Below are 24,650 nucleotides of genomic sequence, written 5' to 3' on the forward strand. Positions count from 1 at the left end.
TGCATAGGTGTGCGTACGTACAGGTGTGTGTGTGTGTGCAGGCCATATTGTTGGCTGATGCTGGCTGAAAGGAAGCGAGGCTCTGCGCTGAGATTTCACAGCCTGATTTTGTTTTGTGATCTTTCAGAATATCCTGCAGCGACACTCTCACATCCACGCACTTTAAATAAAATCCACATTTCTGTCTTTGAGGCGATATCTGCCTGTGTCCCGTCACCTCAACGAGGCAGCAGCTTCTGCTTTGTTCCTGTATCCAGACCTAACATTGGACAGAACGCCTCGTGCTAACACGCCGACACACTCCATCAGTCTAATTCACTTCAGACCCTCGAAGGAAACTTCACTGCAGGAGCTGCGTGAAACCTCCACCGAGGCCTCCCTGACAAAATGAGAACGGTTACTCCCACACAAGCGTTTAGCTCCCAGAGTCTGAAGTTCCTCCTCAGCTCCGGTTTCTGGCTCAGACAGGAAGCACAAATTTGGGACACGGTGAAAAAACAAATGAACAGCACCCGTTTAAAGTGGGCCGGCTCCAGGCAAGCCGCCAGAGATCAGTCGCCAGAAGTCAGCCCCGGAGGTCAGCCGCCATCCTCCATCCAAGCACCCCACCCCGCTTCATCGGAGGGTGACGGAGCAGACACGTGATGGAAACCAGGTCAAACACAGAGACACAGATTTACACCTTAGGAAGGAAAAACAGGCCGAAGTGGGACAGAGAGCACAGACACACCAAAACCTTTCAGGGGAAAGCTTCACACCTCCGCTTCTCTGCAAGAGAATAGAATAGAATAGAATAGAATAGAATAGCCCTTTATTGTCACTGTACAGGTGCAATGAAATTATAGGTGCTGTGCAGAAGTGACAAATAAACACAAACACTGAGGGGAACAAAGACGAGACTGACTACACAGTGAGGCTCTAACCTGGACGACCTCACACTGAGGTCAGAGTGGACAGGAAGGACATGACCTTTGACCTCCTCAGATCGTCACAGCTCACAACATGCCAGGGTTAACCTTACGTCATCATCAAACACCAGAAACATGAGTGCAAACGGCGACCTCGGCTAACACTAACGTTTAGTTAGCGGTTACCATAGCGCCCGCTGCTGTTTCTACTTTCAGTTTGAAGTCGTGCAGACACCCTCACACCTCAAACACCAACACAACACAACACCGCAAACACCAACACAACACAACACCGCAAACACCAACACCACAAACACCAACACAACAACTCAAACACCGCAAACACCAACACAACAACTCAAACACCGCAAACACCAACACAAAACAACAGCAACACAACACCGCAAACACCACAAACACCAACAAACACCACAAACACCAACACAACACAACACCGCAAACACCAACATCGCAAACACCAACACAACACAACACCGCAAACACCAACACAACAACTCAAACACCAACATCGCAAACACCAACACAAAACAACAGCAACACAACACCGCAAACACCACAAACACCAACAAACACCAACACAACAACTCAAACACCGCAAACACCAACACAACAACTCAAACACCGCAAACACCAACACAACACAACACCTCAAACACCAACACAACAACTCAAACACCGCAAACACCAACACAACAACTCAAACACCACAAACACCAACACAAAACAACACCGCAAACACCAACATCGCAAACACCAACACAAAACAACACCGCAAACACCAACATTGCAAACACCAACACAAAACAACAGCAACACAACACCGCAAACACCAACACAACAACTCAAACACCGCAAACACCAACATCGCAAACACCAACACAAAACAACACCGCAAACACCAACATCGCAAACACCAACACAAAACAACACCGCAAACACCAACATCGCAAACACCAACACAAAACAACAGCAACACAACACCGCAAACACCAACACAACAACTCAAACACCGCAAACACCAACACAACAACTCAAACACCGCAAACACCAACACAACAACTCAAACACCACAAACACCAACACAACACCGCAAACACCAACACAACAACTCAAACACCGCAAACACCAACACAACACAACACCTCAAACACCACAAACACCAACAAACACCAACACAACACCGCAAACACCAACACAACACCGCAAACACCAACACAACACCTCAAACACCGCAAACACCAACACAACACCTCAAACACCGCAAACACCAACACAACAGCTCAAACACCGCAAACACCAACACAACAGCTCAAACACCGCAAACACCAACACAACAACTCAAACACCGCAAACACCAACAAACACCGCAAACACCAACACAACACCGCAAACACCACAAACACCAACACAACACCGCAAACACCAACACAACAACTCAAACACCACAAACACCAACACAACACCGCAAACACCAACACAACAACTCAAACACCGCAAACACCAACACAACACAACACCTCAAACACCACAAACACCAACAAACACCGCAAACACCAACACAACAACTCAAACACCACAAACACTAAAACAACACCGCAAACACCAACACAACAACTCAAACACCGCAAACACCAACACAACAACTCAAACACCGCAAACACCAACACAACAACTCAAACACCGCAAACACCAACACAACACAACACCTCAAACACCAACACAACAACTCAAACACCACAAACACCAACACAACACAACACCGCAAACACCAACATCGCAAACACCAACACAAAACAACACCGCAAACACCAACATCGCAAACACCAACACAAAACAACAGCAACACAACACCGCAAACACCAACACAACAACTCAAACACCGCAAACACCAACACAACAACTCAAACACCGCAAACACCAACACAACAACTCAAACACCGCAAACACCAACACAACAACTCAAACACCACAAACACCAACACAACACCGCAAACACCAACACAACAACTCAAACACCGCAAACACCAACACAACACCTCAAACACCGCAAACACCAACACAACACCTCAAACACCACAAACACTAACACAACACCGCAAACACCAACACAACAACTCAAACACCGCAAACACCAACACAACACCTCAAACACCGCAAACACCAACACAACACCTCAAACACCGCAAACACCAACACAACACCTCAAACACCGCAAACACCAACACAACAACTCAAACACTGCAAACACCAACACAACACCGCAAACACCACAAACACCAACACAACACCGCAAACACCAACACAACAACTCAAACACCACAAACACCAACACAACACCGCAAACACCAACACAACAACTCAAACACCGCAAACACCAACACAACAACACAACACCTCAAACACCAACACAAAACAACAGCAACACAACACCGCAAACACCACAAACACCAACAAACACCACAAACACCAACACAACAACTCAAACACCACAAACACCAACACAACAACTCAAACACCGCAAACACCAACACAACAACTCAAACACCACAAACACCAACACAACAACTCAAACACCACAAACACCAACACAACAACTCAAACATCGCAAACACCAACACAACACAACACAACACCACAAACACCAACACAACACCGCAAACACCAATACAACACAACACCTCAAACACCGGAGATAAATGTTAATGTTAGTTTGTTCCTTGACTTTTGGTGCCCACTTGCAATATAAGTTGGATTGTAGAGAGGGGGCGGGGTTTAATACGAATATTTTCTTCTTCCTGCTGCTTTTCACACATGGTTGCTTTACTGACAGACAGTGTGGTTGGTTTGTCTGAAAGAACTAACTGTGGAAACTGTTGACCAAGTGTGAAATAAATAAATAAATGAAATGAAACAATATAAAGCGCCTTGAGGCGACTGTTGTTGTGATTTGACGCTGTATAAATAACACTGAAATGAATTGACCCACAACACCATCCCCCTGGTAACGAAGGCCCAGCAGCTGCACTTCCTCTGTGTCCTGAGGAAGAAGCTGTAGTGGTAAGACTACACACCTTTGGAGCGCAGACCCTTACTGGATTCAGTAAGGGGCCTGGCTAGACCCCCCATGCTAAAACCAAGTCCTAAAATGGCCTCCAGCCAGTCCGCAGCTCGGACACAAGCATTTCACTACTATGGGGTGGATGACTGAATGTAGTGTAAAGCGCCTCTATACAAATGCAGGCCATTTACTACATGTTGTACTCTGTATGATTGTGTATGTGACAATTAAAGCTTGCTTGAAGAATAACCTGGTATAACCAGCTGCTGCTGGCCTTCTACCTCCTCAGTGGAGCACCAACCACCAGGCATGCCTGCCTGGTGCTCAGGGGCCATGACTGACAGCAGGAAGGCTGTAGCCACGTGACCCTGGTAAGGACAGACACAGTCATACACCATCGGAGGCACGAGGGGTCATGAGGTTTAGAGCCTTTTTCCAGCCAGGCAGATAAAGACAGGAGGGACCGAGGAGGAGGTCCAATCTTTTTACATTTAATCCAAAGACAGACATGCAGCCCCACCCCCAACACCACCACCACCACCACCACCACCTGCTCACACACACACAGGATTAATCCTGCAGCCATTCAAAGTCCCACAATCGAGGACACGTCCACAGCAACAGTTTTATTGCCTCAAACCAGCAGGAAACAGACTTCATGAGCTGGCTTATCAAAATGAAACAAAAACACAAACAAAAGCAAAACCTTACTTCACAGGAGGTCAGGGGTCAAAGGTCAGAGGTCACCACGTAATCACAGAAATCCTGACTAACATAAAACACGCTGAGAAACAGATCGAATTCATGAGTGAAGGAGGGGAAGGGACCATCATCCATCATAACTGGAGATTTTCCTGCTGACACAGTCATCCTGGAGCCGGCGTTCCCAGTCAGCTGACCCCCAACATTTCGCTCTAACTGGGTCATTTCCTCAGCACCGCGAGTCGAGCCAGGCTTTGAGAGCACTGTCAGTGCTGTTGTGATTGGGGGCTGGGAGTCTCAGGCCCTCAGCAAGACAAAGATCAGATAATCGCTGCTGGCCTTAATCCCTGAGCAGAGAGAGGAGCCTTTATCTGCCAGCAGCAGAAAGGTAGAAGTATGGGAGGAAGACTTCCTGAGACTCGCTCCGAGATTCCTATGCTGACGTCCTCTGTGTCAGCAATAACTCACATTACTGGGAACGGTGTCACCGAAACATCAGTACAACGAGTACACACACACACACACACACACGGACACACCTCCTCTCTGTAATCGATGATCGATCTCCACAGACTGAAGCTAACCGGTCGTTCCTCCTGTTGGGATCGGAGCACAAACGTAAACAGAGCCATATGTTGTTTGGGATTGGCTCCATCAGATAAATGCTGACTGCATACTGTGCAGTGATTGGTTAAGTCTGCTCCGTGTCACGGTCACTTATCACCTCTGGGGTGATGAGACTGGGGTTCTCATTGGGCCCAAAACATCAATAAGTAATAATTGGCGTGAGTGGGGATTACTTCCTGGGTGGTCCAGGTATTAGCCAGTTCCCATTCTTCCATGATCGAGTGCTTTCGGCTGAGACGTCCCGGCTCATTAATCAACAAAAGTCTCAGTCGAAGCTTCTCTTGATCGAGCGTTTCCAGCTTCACTGCAGCAGAAACGTCAAGTCTGCCGGGCTCAACGCCGGACGTCAGGAATTAACATGTGACAAAACGCGTCCCAGCACCCCCGTAGGAGGGCGGTGTGAAACCGATTCCATCAGTGATTGCTGAGCGTTCTGTGACCTGTCAGATGAAGGAGCTGCTTGGCATCAGTTACTCCATCGCACTGACACCAGGAAGAGGAGGAGGAAGAGGAGGGAAGCGAAGCAGCATTTGGTGTTTTGGTTGCAGAGGAGTGTTTTTATGTGGCAGCATGCAAAGTGAGACTTTAAGCTGTCAGTAAAACCAAAATTTGGCAAAAAACAAACTCCAAACTGTCTTATTGGCGGGTCAGCTTGGCTTCCGGTCCCTGCACGGCTCTTTAGGAGTGAGTTCTGCAAACGAATGCAGCGCTGCAGCGAGCCATCATCTGCTCCGTCAAACACAAACATTTCCCCGTCACAGCGTCTGTCTGAGAGGAGCGTGGGGTTCGGGTCAAAGACCCCGAGCACCGCCATAACAATGAAGCCATGAATCGGCCCCGCGTCTGTGTCGCTGTGACGTGGAAACCTGCAGGACTCATCACCACAGGTTAGGGTTAACTTCTTATTGTGTGGCACAATCCAAATGTCCCCACCATCCACATTTTCCAACCTCACCGCTTCACTCAAACGTCCCCACAAAATGCTTTTTAAAAAACTGTCTTGAATGACATTTTTGTGAATGAGCCGATGAGTTTCTGTAGTTTCACAAACGCTCCCGTGTGAAGCAGCGCTGTCCTCGCCGACCGACACTGAACAAACCCTTTCAGAGATTTATGCAGCCGCACACACAAACCTGACGGTGTGAGCACGAGATCAAAACGCCGCTGATCGACTTCACACATCAAACTTTTATATTTTCCTATCAGGTCCCCACAAATCCTGGTTTTACGTCAGTGGAACAGCTGTCTACAAACATTTGGACACTTTTAAACAGTGCGTCTTAAAATTTGAACCTTTGCACAAAAACCGTCGAGAAACATCCAAAAAAAAAAAGCCCAACTTCCTCACCGCGCTTGGATCTCTTCAAATATCCCGACTGTCAGTCGCAGCTTTGCTTTCCAAAGAAATTCCGACTTTGATAGCAACGTCCAGACTGCAGCTCAGTGGAAAAAACGAGTTCTTGTGTTCCACAAACATCCTTCGAACGAACTTCCAGACGTTTCACTCGGATATCTCAGCCCTCATCCATCAGCAGCTCCGAGCAGATTTCCTCGCTCACACTGTGACTGTGTGCGGATTTATTATCTGAGGCATGTCGAGGCCTTATCAGCTTCTTTAGAGTACTATCTCATCTGTGTGTGTGTGTGTGTGTGTGTGTGTGTGTGTGTGTGTGTGTGTGTGTGTGTGTGTGTTTTCAAGTTCAAGCAGGCCTTTAACCTCCAGTTTTCCCGTGGGATCTCTGCACTGCCTCGAGGCAAACACACACACCCTGAGGCACATTTACTCTGCACATCCTCCAGTGTTTACTCATTAATTCTTACAGCGGTTTGTTATCGTCACACACACACACACACACACACACACACACACACACACACACACACACAGGTTCAGTAAAACAAAGTCAAATCTGCAGCATGTATCTCTCTTCAAGGGAACAGACTACTTCCTGTACTCGGTTCTTTAAGCCTGTTTCTGTGTATGCAGAGGTCAGAGGTCAGAGGTCAACACAATGACATAAATGAAAGTTGTTTCTGACCATGACTGCAGTTTTATTTCCTGCAACGCACGGAAGACCTCACAAGGACCACAGGAGTACACGTATGACAGGACACGTCTGTATTCATGTGATGTCACAGGTCAGAGGTCATCTGGCAAGAGTCAGCGAGATTAAAGCTCCACACACTCCTGTGTGACTATCAGCTGATCATGTTATTAATGACACACACACAGTAACACCCTGCATGTCCCTGTGCAGCTCCAGCAGCAGCTTCATTAAAGACATTAGTACACACAGGTTAACTTACCTCGAATTCAGGTGGTCCAATCACGAGCAGCTTCTCGGCAGAGCCAATCAGAGCACAGAAAGGCCCAAATCCAGGTAGTAGAAGTCCAGATCCAGATGTAGTCCTGACTAATCCTGATCTGCTGAGACACAGTGGGAGAGAGGAGGCGGTCAGGCCTTTCGTCTTCATCCAGGTGCATTGTGGGAGGGGCGCAGGTGTCCCTGAGACCTGGACACCGGCAGATCTGACCACAGCCGGCCGGAGGGTTCAGGTCCAGAGAGAGAGGAGGGCTCGATCCCTGCTCCAGTCAGGATATCTCTGACTCACACTCCTCTAACAACACAGCCGGATCAGATTTGCTCCAGTTTTATGTTTTCCGTGAACTCCGTCTCATTCATCCACCTTTCCATACCTGAGCCGGGACATACCTGGAAGCACTGTGGGACACTCGGAAAAAGCAAAGACATGAAAACTGCTTCAGAAAAACCTGCACACACAAAGGACCAACAACATCATCCAACCACCAAGCCTCTAAACGAGCTACACCCTCCAGCAGAGAACCAACCAGAGAAGCAGGAGGAGCAGGAAGCCGGGGCGTTCCCAGACCTGGTTCCACCTGGAAAGGTGAGTCCAATAAAGCCGAGAGTCCGACAGGAGCAGGCGTCTGACTGGCTGTAGATACACGTGAAGCTCAAACGGAGAAGAATATGGAAACCAATCTGACCAGTTAACATAAAAACCACCAGTTCACCTGGAGCTGAGCGCTCAACACCTGCACTGTGGCCTTCTGCACATGCTCAGTGCTGTCTGCGGTCCACAGGTGTTACCTTCAGGTGAGTTTGTTGGGTTTTTTGCAATGCCACGAGTGACCACTGGGAGCAGCAGGACCACGGCTAAAACAGCAGGATACAATATCAGTGCCGCCGGAATGTGACCTTTGACCCTCTCTGACAATTACAACTCATAACTGTAATTCATAGTAGTAACTTCGGAATGTGTGTTTGTTTAGCTGATATCCGTCCATGTAAATGAGGTCACATGTCAGCTGTCCTGCCTTTATGCTCAGTCTCTGCTGCGGTGACCTTTCACCTCTGACACAAGCAGCAGAGACGACCGCAGCAGTCAGCAGTCCTCTGCAGCACAGGCTGATAACACCCGCCCTCAGTAATCCTGGATGCTGAGACAGCTTCAGCACAGGAAAGAGGAGCAGCGTGGGATCTGACACTTCCTGTTGGTGAATCCGAGCGTCGACACGCAGACTTTGGACTTTCACTCAAATGGATCCTCAGGAAAACGAGCATCAGCGGAAGAACTCTTGGACATATATGAATAGACGTGAGCTTTACTGACAGTGAGAGAGGAGATGAGTCCATTATCCTGATGAAGACCCTCCGTTAGCGGGATGATCTAACTCGGGGCCACATTAGTGACTCTCTCACATCTCTGGCTGCTCCGGGCCTCCGGAGGCAGCGAGAGGTCCAGATGTGGATGGATGCGATGCCGGGATCAGCAGAGGGAGCGTGGAGGTCTGCCGCAGCCGTCGTGGAAATAAAAGAGATGTGAGCACTGAGCCTCCGAGCGGCGAGCACGGGAGGTGAGTTATGGGCGGCGACAGCCGACAGGTCTGAGCAAATGAGCCGAAAAGAGAGACGAGTTCAGACGGAGCACGAGGCGGCGAGGGAGAAAATTAAAGGAGGAGAGAAATGAGGGGAGGACGGCAGAAAATAATGAAAGAGCAGATCCTGCAGCGGTGACGTGCAGCCACGGGGAGTGCGCTCAAGTCCCTGCGTCATGCAAACTCTGCAGTCAGATTTGATTGTGATTTGTTTGCCGGCGTTCGGTGGGAGGAATCAGCCGGAGCGCTCCCACTTCTGTTTGTTCTGCACCAGGTTTCCCGGGAAAAAGACGTCCTGCTGGCTGCACATCAAACAGACAAAAGCCAACGATCCCACAGAACGCTAATCAGAACACACACAGGAAGTGATTTCCTCCACAAGCAACAAAAGCACCACGCGAGGAGGACGCCATCGAGCGCGGAGATGCTCCAACCACCGACCTGTCGGTGTCGGTGCTGAGCCCCACACAGCTCGTTACAGTCCTGTGCTGTTACTCACACGCACGCTCACGTCCTCCTCGCCATCAGCCAGTGCCCCGGCGCAGGTAACCTCCTGCCTCGATCACGGGGAGTATTCCCAGCAGTGGGAGCTCTGGGAGAAGTTCATGTGCAGGAATAGCTTCACGGAAGCACATCACACATCCGGGAGTGTGACAGCAGTCCACACTCACACTAAAGGACTCTTCAAAATCATACGTGATAGAAAAAGTTCCCATAATTCCTCTCTGCTTTAGTGCTGCTTATGGGTAAAGTGCTGGTGTGCTGCAGTGTTTCACACAGGCCGGGTCTAATCCGGAGCGCTTCACGCTCGCTCTCTCTCTGCAGCCTCGCCGGGTTAATAAGTGTAAATCTTCCAGCAGGGAAACCGCCACATCTGTCACAGCTGGTGCCTGATACAGATCCTGATACTGCAGCGGGTTCATGCACCCTGCACATGCAGCAGCTTTAAATCTGACCGCTCACCTTCAGCCTGTGTGTGTGTGTGATGATGCAGCCGGGCGGAGAGAGCTGCTCTAAGCCGGATAAATTCATAAACAGTGTTTCAGCGCCGCTTCAGAACGACTCTGAAAACAGCGAGCGGCGACTCGCTCCAAAGCTGCTCGCTGTGTCTGCTCTCTGTCCGTTTAGCTTCACCCAACCTCACCTGACCTCACGCTCCAACCCAGCAGTAAAGGAAACAGAAACAAATGTAGAGAACAGGCTTCAGGTCAGTGCCCTGGGACAAAACATGCTTCTGCGTCCGCAGGTTAATTAATATTAACGATTACTGATCACAGCAGATCGACAGGACGCCACTCACTCATGGCTCCGCTGAGAATAACGGAGAGGAACTAAAAACCAAACTGCTGCAGCCTCAAACTCATACCAGGAAAATTTGTGGTGATGGAAAACAAACGAATACTAATGAAATGAATTCATTGAATCTATGAATCATTTATTCATGCAAACACAAAGAACATCGTCTCCATCCTTTCACTGAAACAAGCACTGGGTGCAACAAAGTAACAAATTACTGTAAACACATTACATTTTTCAGGAAGGCAGTAACAGTAACTGTACTAAGTTATGTCCTTACAAAGGTTCTTTGGTGATCTGCACGCTAAGCTAGCCGAGAACCCAGAGTGATGATCCAGTGCATGCAGACTCCAGTCCTGCAGCCAGAGCCCGATTTCGGTCAGCGACGCTGTGACTGTGCAGCAGGATAAACACGGAAACACGTCTCCTGCCTGCAAAGTTGTGTGGCGCGTTCATCTTTTGTTAATAAGATTATAACGTTTCCTCTTCCCGTCTCATGGCGAGCGCTCTGCCAGTGCTGGGCGGAGTCTTGTGTTGAAGTGTGGGTTTCACCGGCCGCTAGCATCTCCTCACCAAGTGGTAGCCTGATTAGACTAGCGCTGTGTTTTTAGATGCTAAATGATCATTGGGCGCTGACGTCCTCGCCATCAGACGTGATTGTTGGACACATAAACATGCGACATCACTCCATCATTCGCACTCTGATATTACACTTGTTCACATGATGTTTTATTTACACGGCACAGATATTCTTCTGTGTTTTGGGTCGTTACAAGCTGACCTGAGGTCAGCTGATAAAACATAAAGACCGTCTCAGTGTTTGAACTGAAAGCCTCATTACCCGTGAACAAACACGTCTCTGTTTCCTGCAGCAAAACCAGGTAATCTGCTGCCTATTAACACAGCATTACCAAAAACTGGGCTAATCCACCCATTGTTCTGTGTGCGCATGTGTGTGTGTGTGTGTGTGTCTTTGTTTTTTGTGCAGTCTGAATGACGGGGAAAAGGTCACCGGATGAATCTGCTGGATCAAACGGAGGCGACCAATGAAAGGCCACCTAACACACACACATACACACTCAGAGACACACAAAGAAGCACACACAGCTGGAGTGTGAAACACACTGCAGCCATCCTGCACATGCCTGGCAGCGGGTAGATCCTGGTAGCCTGGAGGTCAGCCAACACACACACACACACACACACACACACACACACACACACACGTCAGCCTGATGGTTTCCTGCTTTCGGAGCCTCCTACGCCCCTCACTGTGAACGGTGAGCCAAGAAAACGTGGAAACAGATGCCGATGGCGTTCCTTCAGAGCGCGGTGGCGGCTCTGACCTCGGGTGCTTCAAATTCCTTCACTTTGAGAGGAAACTGTTTTTCCTCCACAGCAGAGTCGTCATCGACAGCTGGAATCTACGGTGGCCTTAAACCCACGTTTAAGGAAACAAAGACAAAAACGCTGCAAAAGCCCAAAACAGAACGGAGCTGTTTCTGGGGACACAATAACGGGACGGACCAGCTGTAGGGGTCACACAAGCTGTGTCCCAAAACGTCGGATGCATCCTTCGGAGGACCCGCCTTCGCGGTCTACGTTGGCCGGGTCCTTCGAAGACCGAGAAGGCCGGAAGTGTGAGGCTGTGAAATGTGACGGTCTCGCCTTCAGATCTGCGTCACCGCTGTGTCGGTGGGGTTTACTAAACTCGCCGTCTGCTCCTTGCTGTCTAAAATATAACAGGACACTGGAGTAAACTCTTCACCGTCTCACACTCTGACGTTTATTCAGCTGTGTGATCCCGGAGGAACCCACTCGATGGATTAATAAAGTTTAATTTAATCTAATAAACTAATAACTTTGATGTGAGCCAAACCGTCTGAAAACGATGAAGCCGGGGGGGTCCGCTGCTCTCGCCGGCTCGAGTGACCCTTGAACCCCCCGGCTCGCTATCGAGCTTGTGACTGACTTCGAAACATATTTTTCCCCTTGAACCCCCCGGCTCGCTATCGAGCTGGTGGGTCACAGACGTCTCCGAAAACGTCGGCGCACTTTTGCAAATATGCGATAAACCGAGCAGATATTTGAAGTTTACACAGATTCTCGCCTGAAAATATGTTAAAGGTTTATTTTGTGACCCAGAAAGAATAATAAGAGTAATATTAAAACTTAGTAGCGGCCGCCATTGCCGGAAACTGGAGTTTGGCTGGGCCGTGCTATGAATTCTGGAATATGGTGGGCCGCGAAGGACACACCCGACCCATCCTTCAAATCCGGGGAAATGAAGGACGCATTTGAAGGAGCCGACGAATTGTGCCAGCCTTCGTCGCATCGATGTGACGTAATCGGCCTTCAAATGCGGCCTCGGGAGGATGCAGCCGACGTTTTGGGACACAGCTACAGACTCGGAGGTGTGTTTTTGTCACTCATGTAACCGCAGATGCATGTTTGCTATCGCTGTTAGGCCCTGGTCCGTCACGTTAATGTCTCCTCAGAAACGCTTCTGTTGTGCTTTATTTACCTTCTGTGGCGTTTTTCTTTAAGTTGCAGTGCGTTTGGCCTCTCAGGACAACCAGAGGAAACGTGCCGGAGGACGCCACGGTCGCTCAGCAGTGAATTACAACATGCCGCCATTGCCGAGGCGCATGCGCCGACAGCTGCAGATTAAGTAACACAGCCGCTGTGATCGGGTTCTCTGATGTGAGGGAGCTGCTGATACAGCTCAAACTATCCGCCTCTGAAAGCGAAGCGCAGCTGAGGAGCCATCGCTACCCTCGCCACTCCTGTGACTGCTTCCTGTTCAGTGACATCACAGAACTCCATGAAAAAGACAGACAGGCCCAAACTTTCATCCGAGGACACCGTCGCTGTTCTGCAGTAAAACAAATAAGAACTGCACATGCACGGCAGCGTTTCAGGGTTTCCTGGAGCGTGACCACACCTGGGCCAAGTATGGACAGAGTCTGTGTGAGCACAGGTGGGTGTGGCCTGTGCCTCTGATGGACAGAAAGGAAAAACGCTGATTTTCCATCAGCAGAAACCCCAAAAAGCAAAAACCTGGGATCATTAGCGTCCGCTCTCGAGTGTGTCACATGACCGACTTTTGCTAGGTCTCTCTGGAAACAGGAAATAAATATCCTACTGTTATAACTAATGTCACCTGAAACTTTGAGCCTGCGTGAGCGAACCTTTAAATCTCCTTCTGCAGTCTGGCTGAAGCCTCAGAGGAAACGCACAGGAAGCATGAAGCTGTCAGAAACAGGCTGTCATTGGCTCCCGCGGACCGCCGCTGTCTTCATCTCCTTCTTTATGGTCTCCTGATCTCCCCCGCCGCACGTAAAGGTCAGACAAACGAAATCACAGAGAAGCAGCGGGACACGCGCTGAGGTCGGCCGCCGCTCACTCCAAAGAAATTTCATCTGTCTTCATCTCTGAGGTTCAATTTACCCGCAACCTGAGCGAGGGGGAGGGGTCTGTGCAGGCGAGCAGAACCAGTACAATAACATAAGTAGGAGGAGAAGCAGGGGGAGGAGGTGTGTGAGAGCACAGATAGACAGAACACAAAAACACACACACGACCCGGAGCCGGACATCGCGACCCGGGCTCAGACCCGCAGAGAACGAGACAATTCTGAGGACGTGCTACAGAATGACGCTTGGTCAGCGTCTGATACGCAGCCAACACGCGCACTCACAGCATCCGCTGCACATACCTAGAACAGGGCGACGACCAAAAATATTTATCACCATATACATTGGAAAATTTGCGATAACGATGTAACTGACACGAGACAAAATACTTTACAACTCCACAACTTTATTAGTGCAAAAACAAAACATCAATGTATTTTAACTTAAACAAGCAGCTGTTTCTTATGTGCATTAAAATAAATATAAAAATGTAACAGTGCAAACTCCTCGCTGACAGTTTAACCAAAAGGCGTTTCCAGTGGAAACTGGCCGACATATCCTCAGCATAACCATGTATAACATCCACAAAACTTAAAAAGAGGTTATACACACACAACACGGTAATATTATGTTGAAGCACAGCACGTATCACTCCGCGAGGATACATAAGGCACACGGGATTATAAGGGGCTCTATCGACTTTCAGAAAAATCAAAGGATTGATTTTAAGTGCGCCGTATTTTCCAAACAACACGGTAATAACGACGCTAGCATGCGCTACCAGAAATAGTGCTTTGTTGTGTATCTGAGGGTCGAAAGCTAAACCAGTTCCACACCAGTGAAGCTGCAGCATTTTTACAAACCAGTTCAGGTTCATCGTTTCACTCAACGATCCGCTTTCGCTCTTCTCGTTCTGCGTCGCCGCCATGTGCGTATAAAAACAAAGGCACTGCGCATGCGCGTTTTACCCATATTCTATCGTGATATTTCATTTTCCTATCATTGCCCAACATGACACCGGTGTTACCGTGAACGGTATGATATAGCCCCGCCCTACCTCCACCTGTGGTCATGAGGAATAAACCACTAGATTCTGAGAGTGGCTTCCACATTTCTGAGACCACAATCACATAACAGCGTCCACAGCTGCAGACTTCCTGTGCCACAGGGGGCGCTCTCAGCCACAGTGAAAGCAGCTCTCTGGAAAACTTGAAGTTTTCATGAAGTTTCGGGCGGAGACAGCAGAGCCGGGCGCCATCGAGAGAGCACGTCCTGCCCAATCAGCACTCAGCAGCAGAAGACATGCTCAGGAAGTACAGCACAGCGATGAAGGGCATCGCCTCCGCCCTGCTGCGCAAACACCACTCCATGTTTAACTTCAACTGACGACACGCTCGACCCTCCCTCAACTTCCTGTGCAGGCTTTCAGGGTGTTACATCATAGTCTACATCATGTAACAAGGACCGCGACACGAGTGGAGGGAGGAGGGGGGGGAGGCAGAAGGGGATGGAGGAGAGATGGTGGAGGGGAGGCAGGAGGGATGGGAGGAGGGGAGGGAGGAGAGGAGGGAGGAGAGGAGGCAGGATGGAGGAGAGGAGGGAGGAGAGGAGAGGAGGGAGGAGAGGAGGCAGGAGGGGAGGGAGGAGAGGGGGCAGGATGGAGGAGAGGAGGGAGGATGGAGGAGAGGAGGGAGGAGAGGAGAGGAGGGAGGAGAGGAGGGAGGATGGAGGAGAGAAGGCAGGAGGGGATGGAGGAGAGATGGGAGGAGGGGTGGGAGGAGGAGAAGCAGTTGGGGAGGCAGAAGGGGATGGAGGAGGGATGGGAGGAGGGGAGGCAGGAGGGGAGGGAGGAGAGGAGGGAGGATAGGAGGCAGGATGGAGGAGAGGAGGGAGGAGAGGAGAGGAGGGAGGAGAGGAGGCAGGAGGGGAGGGAGGAGAGGGGGCAGGATAGGAGGGAGGATGGTGGAGAGGAGGGAGGAGAGGAGAGGAGGTGTGTTACTGTGTGTGTGTGTGTGTGTGTGTGTGTGTGTGTGTGTGTGTGTGTGTGTGTGTGTGTGTGTGTGTGTCTGATGTAACCTGGTGGAGTTTCTCTGCTAATGAGGTTGAAGGAGGTCAGAGGGAGGAAGGAGAGAGGAAGAAGGAGGGCAGGAAGAGAGGAAGGATCGTCCTGTGTGAGTCGGAGCACACGCCGGTTTGTGTGATGTCGTTAAAGAACAGCCGGCTGCACGCGCTGCACGGAGCGCTCAGGCCGCAGAGCGTGAGCGATGAAACCCTTGGACCCGAAGCCTGAAGATGAACTCCCATGACGCGTTTTCAATACAGCGCGCCGTCACACCTGACATCACATCCATGGCAGTGCCCACAGCCTCTGCAGAGTCAGGTCAGCTGACTTTTTAAGGAACACGTCTTTGCTTCTTTGCTTAAAGGTGGAAATAAAATACAGACAATAAACGATGACATCATCATCACGTTCCCTCCAGCTCCAGCTTCAGCCGCCCTGCATGCTGTGCAAAGGGAAAAGTCAGAATGCCGACCTGGCAGCGAGTGCATTTATTGTTTCAGAGGTCATGTGGTGGAAGCCCCGCAGATCGCCGTTTGAAGCATTTAAGGTGGAATTCCCCTGCAAACCTGCGCTCTGAAACACACCGCCACACCTGCAAGCTGCGCCTTGCTGAAGGTGATGCAGCTCTGAGATAAACAGGCCCAAATCCACCTGTGAGCGTCTCTCAGAGACCGGCCATCCCTGGAGTAGAAACCAAACACGCCCCGACTCTGAAGCAGCGTCTGTGACACGTTTTAGAAACTCATCGTGGCCACACACAGCCGGCTGCTGTAACTCTCCTCGCTTTCTTTCTTTAGCAAAGAAAATGTGACCTTTGACCTCAACGCTCACAGGCAAAACCGCAGCCAACCCGCTCAGAGTCGGGTCGGGGTGAGGTCAGCGTGCCTCCGTTCTTAATCCTGGATGAGTGTTTTTGGGGGCGTGGCCAGCTGCTGTCTGCAGCAGGTGAAACTCTGCCATCAGCAGCAGCTGTGACTGGGTTTAAAGTCACATCAAGAAGCCGCGGTCAGACGCACAGGCCGCCACGGCGTTCGCACCCTTCATGGCAGAGATAATCAACTCGTTACGTTATGATTAGCTCATTAACCCTAACGCGAGCCACCACAGCACCGGTGAACGCTGCCATGATTGCTGAGGCTCCGACACGCTCGCCTTCTGCCAAAATCTATCCACGCCCACTTTACTGATTCTGTGCATCATAATCAGCCATTTACGGGCGGGACGCCGCTCGTCAAGGAGCAACGGCGAGTTTCATTTTGATATTTCACGGACAACCTTCAGACAACTGACCCTGAGAATTCCTCCTTAAATCCCTGAAATGTCTGATCAGAGGACGTCACTTTCTCAGCGCCACACAGGAGGATTTCCAGGGGGCGGGGCTTGATTCATTACAGAAAAAAATTATCTAAGCAAGCAGATGACAACAAATATGTCACTGAGCTGCAGTTCTTCTGACGTCCAGCAGAGGTGCCAGCAGTGCATCAGCTGCTCTCTACGTTCATCACACCTGCATGGTGACTTTACCTGTGACTGCAGGAGTGAGACAGGTGAGCCACAGACAGAACAGCCTCCTCCAGGTCTGCACACATCTGGAAGCCACGCACACACAAACACACACCGCCTCTTGTGGAACAGCGCTCCCCTGAACAACCCAGTTACACCTGGACAGGTACTTTTGGCCCCACAGCGTATATTAAAATGCTTGTCTGCCTCAAAGGGAGAGGATTTATGGTCTCTGAGGGGCGTGGCCAAATGACACCTGCTGTAGGTAACGCATGAACATGCAGCAGAGCTTCAAAGCACAGGTTGAAAGTTTCAGGGATTAAATTCACCTGCAGAGATTTGTCACAAATCCGACAAATAGAAACAGTAAAAAGGTGCAGATAAATGTATTAAAACAAAAATATGACAAAAAATACAAAAACAAGCAGAAAAATAATGAATCATAGTTAAAATACTGAAACTCAGGAATAAAAATAAACCATTTAAATTCTAAATGAATCATTAATAAAAAAAAGTAAACATCAGGAAAGTAAAGCCAAGAATTAAAACAATGAAATAGATTCAATTTATTTCAGATTTACTCTGTTTATCACAGGAAGCAACAAAGTATCGATCACATCTCACTGACTCAGATCAATACATCAGTACAGTGACAACTAAGGCTTTTCTATTCCACCACCTCACTGACCATCACTGATGATTAATATTGATCATCTGGATCCACAAAAACCTTCAACCAGACCCCACACACACACACACACACACACACACAGTCTCTCTCTCTCTCACACACACACACACACACACACACAGTCTCTCTCTCTCACACACACACACACACACACACAGTCTCTCTCTCTCACACACACACACACACACACACACACACAGTATCGATGACAGCAGCTATCGATCATGTGATCGGACTGATCGGCTCAAAGTCACCTGCGCGGCTCCCGCTGCGCACCACACGACGACCGGAACTCTCTCACACGCGCCAGCGCACGCGCAGCGGTGTGTGCGACCTTAAATAAGGAGGACAAAGACGCCCACCCGAACGCACGCGCTCCGCTCCTGCGGCGCAGGTTCGGGAAACACGCGCACACCCAGCCCCGCGCGGAGCTGAAGTTGGAGCTCGCGCGAGAAGGTGACTGGAGTTAACGAGGGTCCGAGGGTGCGCGCCGCGCGTGCTCGTCCCGTCCGCCTGATTGACGGCGGGCAATCAAAGCAGCAGCACGGTCGCACGCACAGGAGCGTCCCCTTCCCTGCTGCGCGTGCGCCCACAGACAGTAGGTACCGGACAAGCAAGCACGCACGCGCACCCCGTGCGCCCAGCGTTAAACCCCAGAAGAAGAAGCGGCGGCTCACCTCCGAGTTCTTTGCAGTAATCCACGCCGACCTCCTGCTGCTTCTTCCCGGCCGCTGAACCCGCAGCTCCGCCGCTACACCGTAAATCCACCACACGGCGCGGGCGCACGCACTACTGCAAGTCCGGGTCCAACCGACACAATGAGCCGTCTCCGAGCAGCCAGCGTCTCCGGCAAACGGCCACGCCCTCTGATTAGCATAATCGACTACTGCAGCCTATCACGGAGCGGGGCTGCAACCGCTGGCCCCGCCCCCTCCCAATTTAAAGTCCCTGTGTTAGCGGTTCTGGTTGCTCAAATCAAATTAAATCAAATCACTTTTATTGTCACATCACATGTGCAGGTACATTGGTACAGCACATGCGAGTGAAATTCTTGTGTGCGAGCTTCACAAGCAACAGAGTTGTGCAAAATACAATAACATAAACAGGCAAAATATACCAACTACAGAAGCAATAACCAGGCAACATCTAGGACTGATGCCTCGCTGGCTGAGGATCTAAACCGTTTCTTCGCCCGCTTTGAGACGACCAAGCCCTCAGCTGCCACACCACTTCCACCCGCCCCCAGCACTGGCACACTAACACTTAGGGAGCACCAAGTGAGGTGTGTTCTAAGGTCAGTGAATCCCAGGAAGGCGGCAGGTCCTGATGGAATACATGGAAAGGTTCTCAGAGCATGTGCTGACGAACTGACCGGAGTCTTCACTAAAATCTTCAACCTTTCCTTGTCATCAAACACCGTCCCGCCCTGCCTCAAAACCTCCACCCCATCGCCAAGAAGACAGCTGTGGCCAGCCCAAATGACTACAGGCCTGTTGCACTTACGCCTGTAGTGATGAAGTGCTTTGAGAGACTGATCTGTCAGCACATCAGGGCCGGTCTGCCTCCCACTCTGGACCCCCACCAATTTGCCTACAGGAAAAATCGTTCCACCGAGGACGCTATCACCATAGCGCTCCACACTGCGCTGAGTCACCTGGAGCACCGAGGAAGCTATGTGAGAATGCTCTTTCTGGACTTCAGCTCAGCATTCAATCATATCATCCCGGAGATCCTGGTCCAGAAACTGTCTCACCTGGGACTCTCCACCCCCATCTGCCTCTGGATCAAGGACTTCCTGACAAATAGACCACAGTCTGTCAGACTCGGCCCCCACCGGTCCAGCACCATCACACTCAGCACCGGGTCTCCACAAGGATGTGTTTTGAGTCCCCTCCTGTTTACGCTCTACACATCCGACTGCTCCCCTACCCATCTCTCAAACACCATCATAAAGTTCGCGGATGACACCACAGTGGTTGGACTCATCTCAAGGGGGGATGAGTCGGACTACAGAGATGAGGTCAACAGACTGACTGAGTGGTGTTCAGTTAACAACCTCCAACTGAACACCACGAAAACTAAAGAACTTATCTTGGACTTCAGGAAGGGCAGAGCAGACCCGGCCCCACTTTACATTCACGGGAGCTGTGTGGAGAGGGTACACTCCATGAGGTTTCTGGGCGTGCAGATATCTGATGACCTCTCCTGGACTGCAAATACTACAGCGGTGGTTAAAAAGGCCCAGCAGCGTCTCCACTTTCTGAGAGTGCTCAGGAGGAACAACCTGGAGGAGAGGCTGCTGGTGACATTTTACAGAGCCACCATAGAGAGCATCCTAACGTACGGCATAACAACATGGTATGCAGGGTGCTCAGCTGCAGACAGGAAAGTACTGCAGAGGGTCATCAACACAGCCCAGAAGATCACTGGCTGCTCTCTGCCCAGCCTGGAGGTCACTGCAAACTCTCGGTACCTCAGCAGAGCTGGCAATATCATCAAGGACCACTCTCACCCCAGCAACCAACTGTTTGAACTATTACCGTCAGGCCGACGGTACAGGTCACATAAAACCAGGACAAACAGATTCAGGGATAGCTTCTTTCCCAGAGCTATCACCGTAGTAAATAAGCACAAAAACAATTGAACCTATTCCATACCGTCACTGTCATTATATTATGCTGCTATTCATACTGTCATCATATTAATGCTGCTATCCTGTATATATTGTACATACTATTGTTTGAGTACTTACGATTGTTTTTTTGTACTTTTTATATTTTACATTTATATTTATTATTGAAACTTGCACCAAGGGAGTGGCACTCCAATTTCGTTGTACTCTGTACAATGACAATAAAGGCTATTCTATACGAATGGCTAAATCTGAAACTAATAAATATATGTACAAATGTATGCTCAGCCCTGAAACATGCACTACTTCCTCTATTCTGTATTTATTTTTCTGTATTTTATGTTCTTTACTTTCACTTTATATTATTTATGTCTTATTTCGGATCTGTTAATTGCATCATCAATACATTTAATATTAAAACATCTTCCAAACAATCAAAATATTCAATATTTCTGAAAAAGCATTTAAAGAAGGGAGATATGGTGAGTGTTAAATACTGACTGTACGTCTTATTCATTCATTATTTATAACAGAGGTCTGAATCACAAACATGGACCAAGTAACACAGCAGGGATCATCCGCTTTTATTTTGAAAAATATCTTGTTATACAACCCCCCCACCCAGAAACAATAGCACATGACATCACACAACCTGTCGAAATTCTGGCCAGTCAACAGCCATAAAGAAGATAAGTGTGGAGAGTTTGTAAGACTGATATAAATATAAATCATTTAAGAACGTTTTTCTTCTGTCGGACAAAACAAAGATCAACAGACCTCCCTGAAATTTGCTGTGTGTGCTTTTTTATTTATCACTCATTCTCAGGAGGCGTGGCTACAGAGGAGGTTCAAAATATCCAGGCTTCCTCTGCCGTAGCTGGATCCGCGGATCCTAAAAGCCCAGCAGAGATAACAGCTATGCCACGGTGGTTATTAGCTGTCTCTGATAAACCGGGCTCTCTGCTGCAGGCTCTGAGCGGCTCACATTAAAACAGGCACTTCACAGGTCATGTGACTGTAATAAATGCATAAATAATGCATCTTTGGACCTTTGCATGTGTTCCAGTGTTCATGTGATCACGTGTTTATGTTCATGTTTTCATGTGAATATGTTCATGTCAACATGTACACGTGATCACGTGCTGTTGCAGAAAATGATCCTGCTGCGTCTGTCACTCTCCGGCAAACACAGAACACACCTGACCACCTGATTGACCAATCACATTCATTCCCTGTGATCTGACTTGTCGCCTCCTTCATCAGGCTGTGGGACAGGAAGCTTTCATGTTTCCATGGATCCAGCCATCACCTTAGAAACAAACAAACAGCAGCACTGAGCACACTTGGGTCGAAGTGGAAAACTTCCTTTGCAGAACACCTCTCTGAACACAGGTGTGGCACAAGCAGGAAAACAGACAATGGGTGGAAGCAGTACTGACCAAATGAGAGAGATTTCAAAATAAAACAGGAAGTGACAGAACAGATGCCCACACAAAAGATTTTGGGCTAGAAGGATTGTCTGATATCACACTGATAAGTGAAATGAAGCAAAGGAGCAGACGAAGCATTGTCATCATGATTCAGCAGTGACAGGGATGAAGGAGAAACATGGAAAAGTCTTCACAGTGGGTTTCATTTTATGGACGTATTAAAAGGGTGTTTTGTGAAGCTGAGTGTGTGAGCGCGTAAAACTACTAACTGCTATCACTAATAATAACAAGCCGTCGTCTCCGGAGTGCTCTTCATGGCCGTAAAATCATAACCACAAGGAAGCTTCAATTAAAATTTCCGTCCGACAAATTGAGTTTGTTTCTCTGCAGGATAATTAGAGCCGAGTGGAGGAGAAGGAAAGTGAAGGAGAATCCACACGAGCAGGGCTGGGATTAGAAAGCAAATCCCTCTGCAGCGTCTCCGTCCATCCATCTGTGTGTCTGCACGTCTGCCTGTCCTCCACAGCGCCTCCTCCTCCTGCTCATCTGTTTATGAAAAACAGCAAATTACAGGATATGAGGGCTGCTGATGTCTGGGGAAATAAGCTTTGATTGTGCTGGAGTTAGCGTTCCTGTTTACTGCGAGCGAGGCAGCTGCTCCGGCCCACCGCCCAGTCGCTCAGCACAGACACAGGTGCCTCGGCCTCCACACGCACCTTTGATATTCAGGCTTCTTCGGGTGGAGGATCTGCACTTGTGTGAGTGGAGGTGGTAAGATATTCCCATTGATGTTGCTCATTGATTTGGACCAGAGCGAAGCATCAAGCATGCTCTGATCCAAATCAGCCGTCGAGTCCTGAGCTTCTGTCTGCTCACAAACATTTTAAAAATCAATAGAAAAAAATAAAGAAAAACAAGAAGACGCTGGTAAAACGCAGACTTCAGGCGGACTTCAGGCGGACTCCTTCCAGCTCCAACCTGCTCCAACGACATGAGGCTGCAGCTGAGGTCAGCTGTGCGTCGTCTGTCCTGAGCTGCCTTTACCTCACAGGCTCGGTTAGGGCCCGAGCCATCCTCGCCACATCCTCCAGCCTCTTCTTCATGGGCCGCCACTCTGTCTGCTGCCGCTGGTTCTTGTTGCTGACAGGATTCATCACTGGTTTAGGAAGTGTGGACTTCCTGCTTGTGTTCCAGTTCAGCAGGTCTGTGAGCTCCAGACTTTCCTCATCTGGACTAACATTTCTCCTCAGGTCCTACTGGTTCCTGCATCAGCATCAGACCCGGCTTTGCTGGACTGTCATGTTGAAGGAGTTTGCTTCTTCTTGGGGTTCATCATCCGGGTGTCTTGATGCTCAATCATCCAGAGAAGGTTTATAAAGTTGGGGAAACGTTAACCACCTGGATGATGGTGGAACATTTCTCCCACTGAAAACGTTACGCCCAAATGAACAGAATCCACTTTTTGGGATCCAGACAACTCATCTTCAGAATCTGTGACGTAAGTCCCACCTGGGTGGAAATGTTGAGCAGGCATTAAAACTGCGAGGTCTAATCTAACAACCTGTGATCATCCAGCTGATTTCCACTTGATCCAGTGCCTCATTCTGCTGGTGGTAGTCCTCATGATCCAGTCAATAACGAGGAGGAACAAAAACCAGTCGACTGCCTTTCACAAAGTCCAAAACCATTGTTCCAAGTCCCTCCCTTCATGTCAGGAACCTCAAAAGCAAACGTCTGCCTCACCGAGTCCCGCAACAGAAAGGCGCTGTGGAGCAACATCAACAAAATCACAGCGGTGTGGGTCCAACGGTCACAGCGACGACCTTAGACCTCCAGAGCAGCAGAAACGTTGGGCTTCCTCCGAGCGCCACACTTGTGCAGATGCTCCAGCCTCTTTAAACATACTGGAAAAGGTTTTTACTGTGAGAGAAAATGACTGAAAACATTTCATCTTTTACACATTTCCAGCCCGTCGCAGTGGCATTCACCGTCTTTCACTAAGTCACTGTTTGCTAAGTAAAAAAGCAGCATCTGGGTCTGCAGGCAGATCAGATGTAAACAGTAGATTAGGGCACATGTATACAGCTCACATTTTAAACAGCAGGAGCAGCAGCACCACCGCTTCCACACGGAGCCTGAAAAGAATGAAATGCATGAAATAAATAAATGTATGAGCACTCCCGTCTCGGCCGGCTTTGTGCCGTCGCTCTCTCGTCGGTATGGAAACAATAAATCGGGGCAGAAACTTTAACGGCTGCAGAGGCTTGATATTAAATCACATCAGCAGATGTGATAAACAGAGTTTCATAATGCAGAGGCTTCATTGGATCCTGTGAGCGCTCCCCGTCGGAGGAGTTAATGATGGGAGAAATGGATCAGCCTCTGCACTGTTTACTCACTGTGTC

At 49.3% G+C, this 24,650-nt stretch overlaps 1 protein-coding gene across 2 annotated transcripts in view; it reads right to left on the bottom strand.

Moving 5' to 3' along the window:
- LOC309699034 (semaphorin-6D-like) overlaps positions 1-19,041 on the bottom strand; it is a 90,778-nt gene extending 71,737 nt beyond the window's left edge. For both annotated transcript variants that reach the window (XM_082521877.1, XM_082521876.1), the window contains exons 1-2: positions 18,861-19,041; positions 7,624-7,741 (exon numbers count right to left, since the gene is read on the bottom strand). The gene's annotated coding sequence lies outside the window, so the exon portion shown is untranslated. The remainder of the gene's footprint in view (positions 1-7,623; positions 7,742-18,860) is intronic.
- Between the last annotated feature and the right edge of the window lie 5,609 nt (positions 19,042-24,650).

The sequence above is a fragment of the Aulonocara stuartgranti genome (genome assembly GCF_965226115.1).
Source record: "Aulonocara stuartgranti genome assembly, chromosome: 22".
NCBI lineage: Eukaryota > Metazoa > Chordata > Actinopteri > Cichliformes > Cichlidae > Aulonocara > Aulonocara stuartgranti.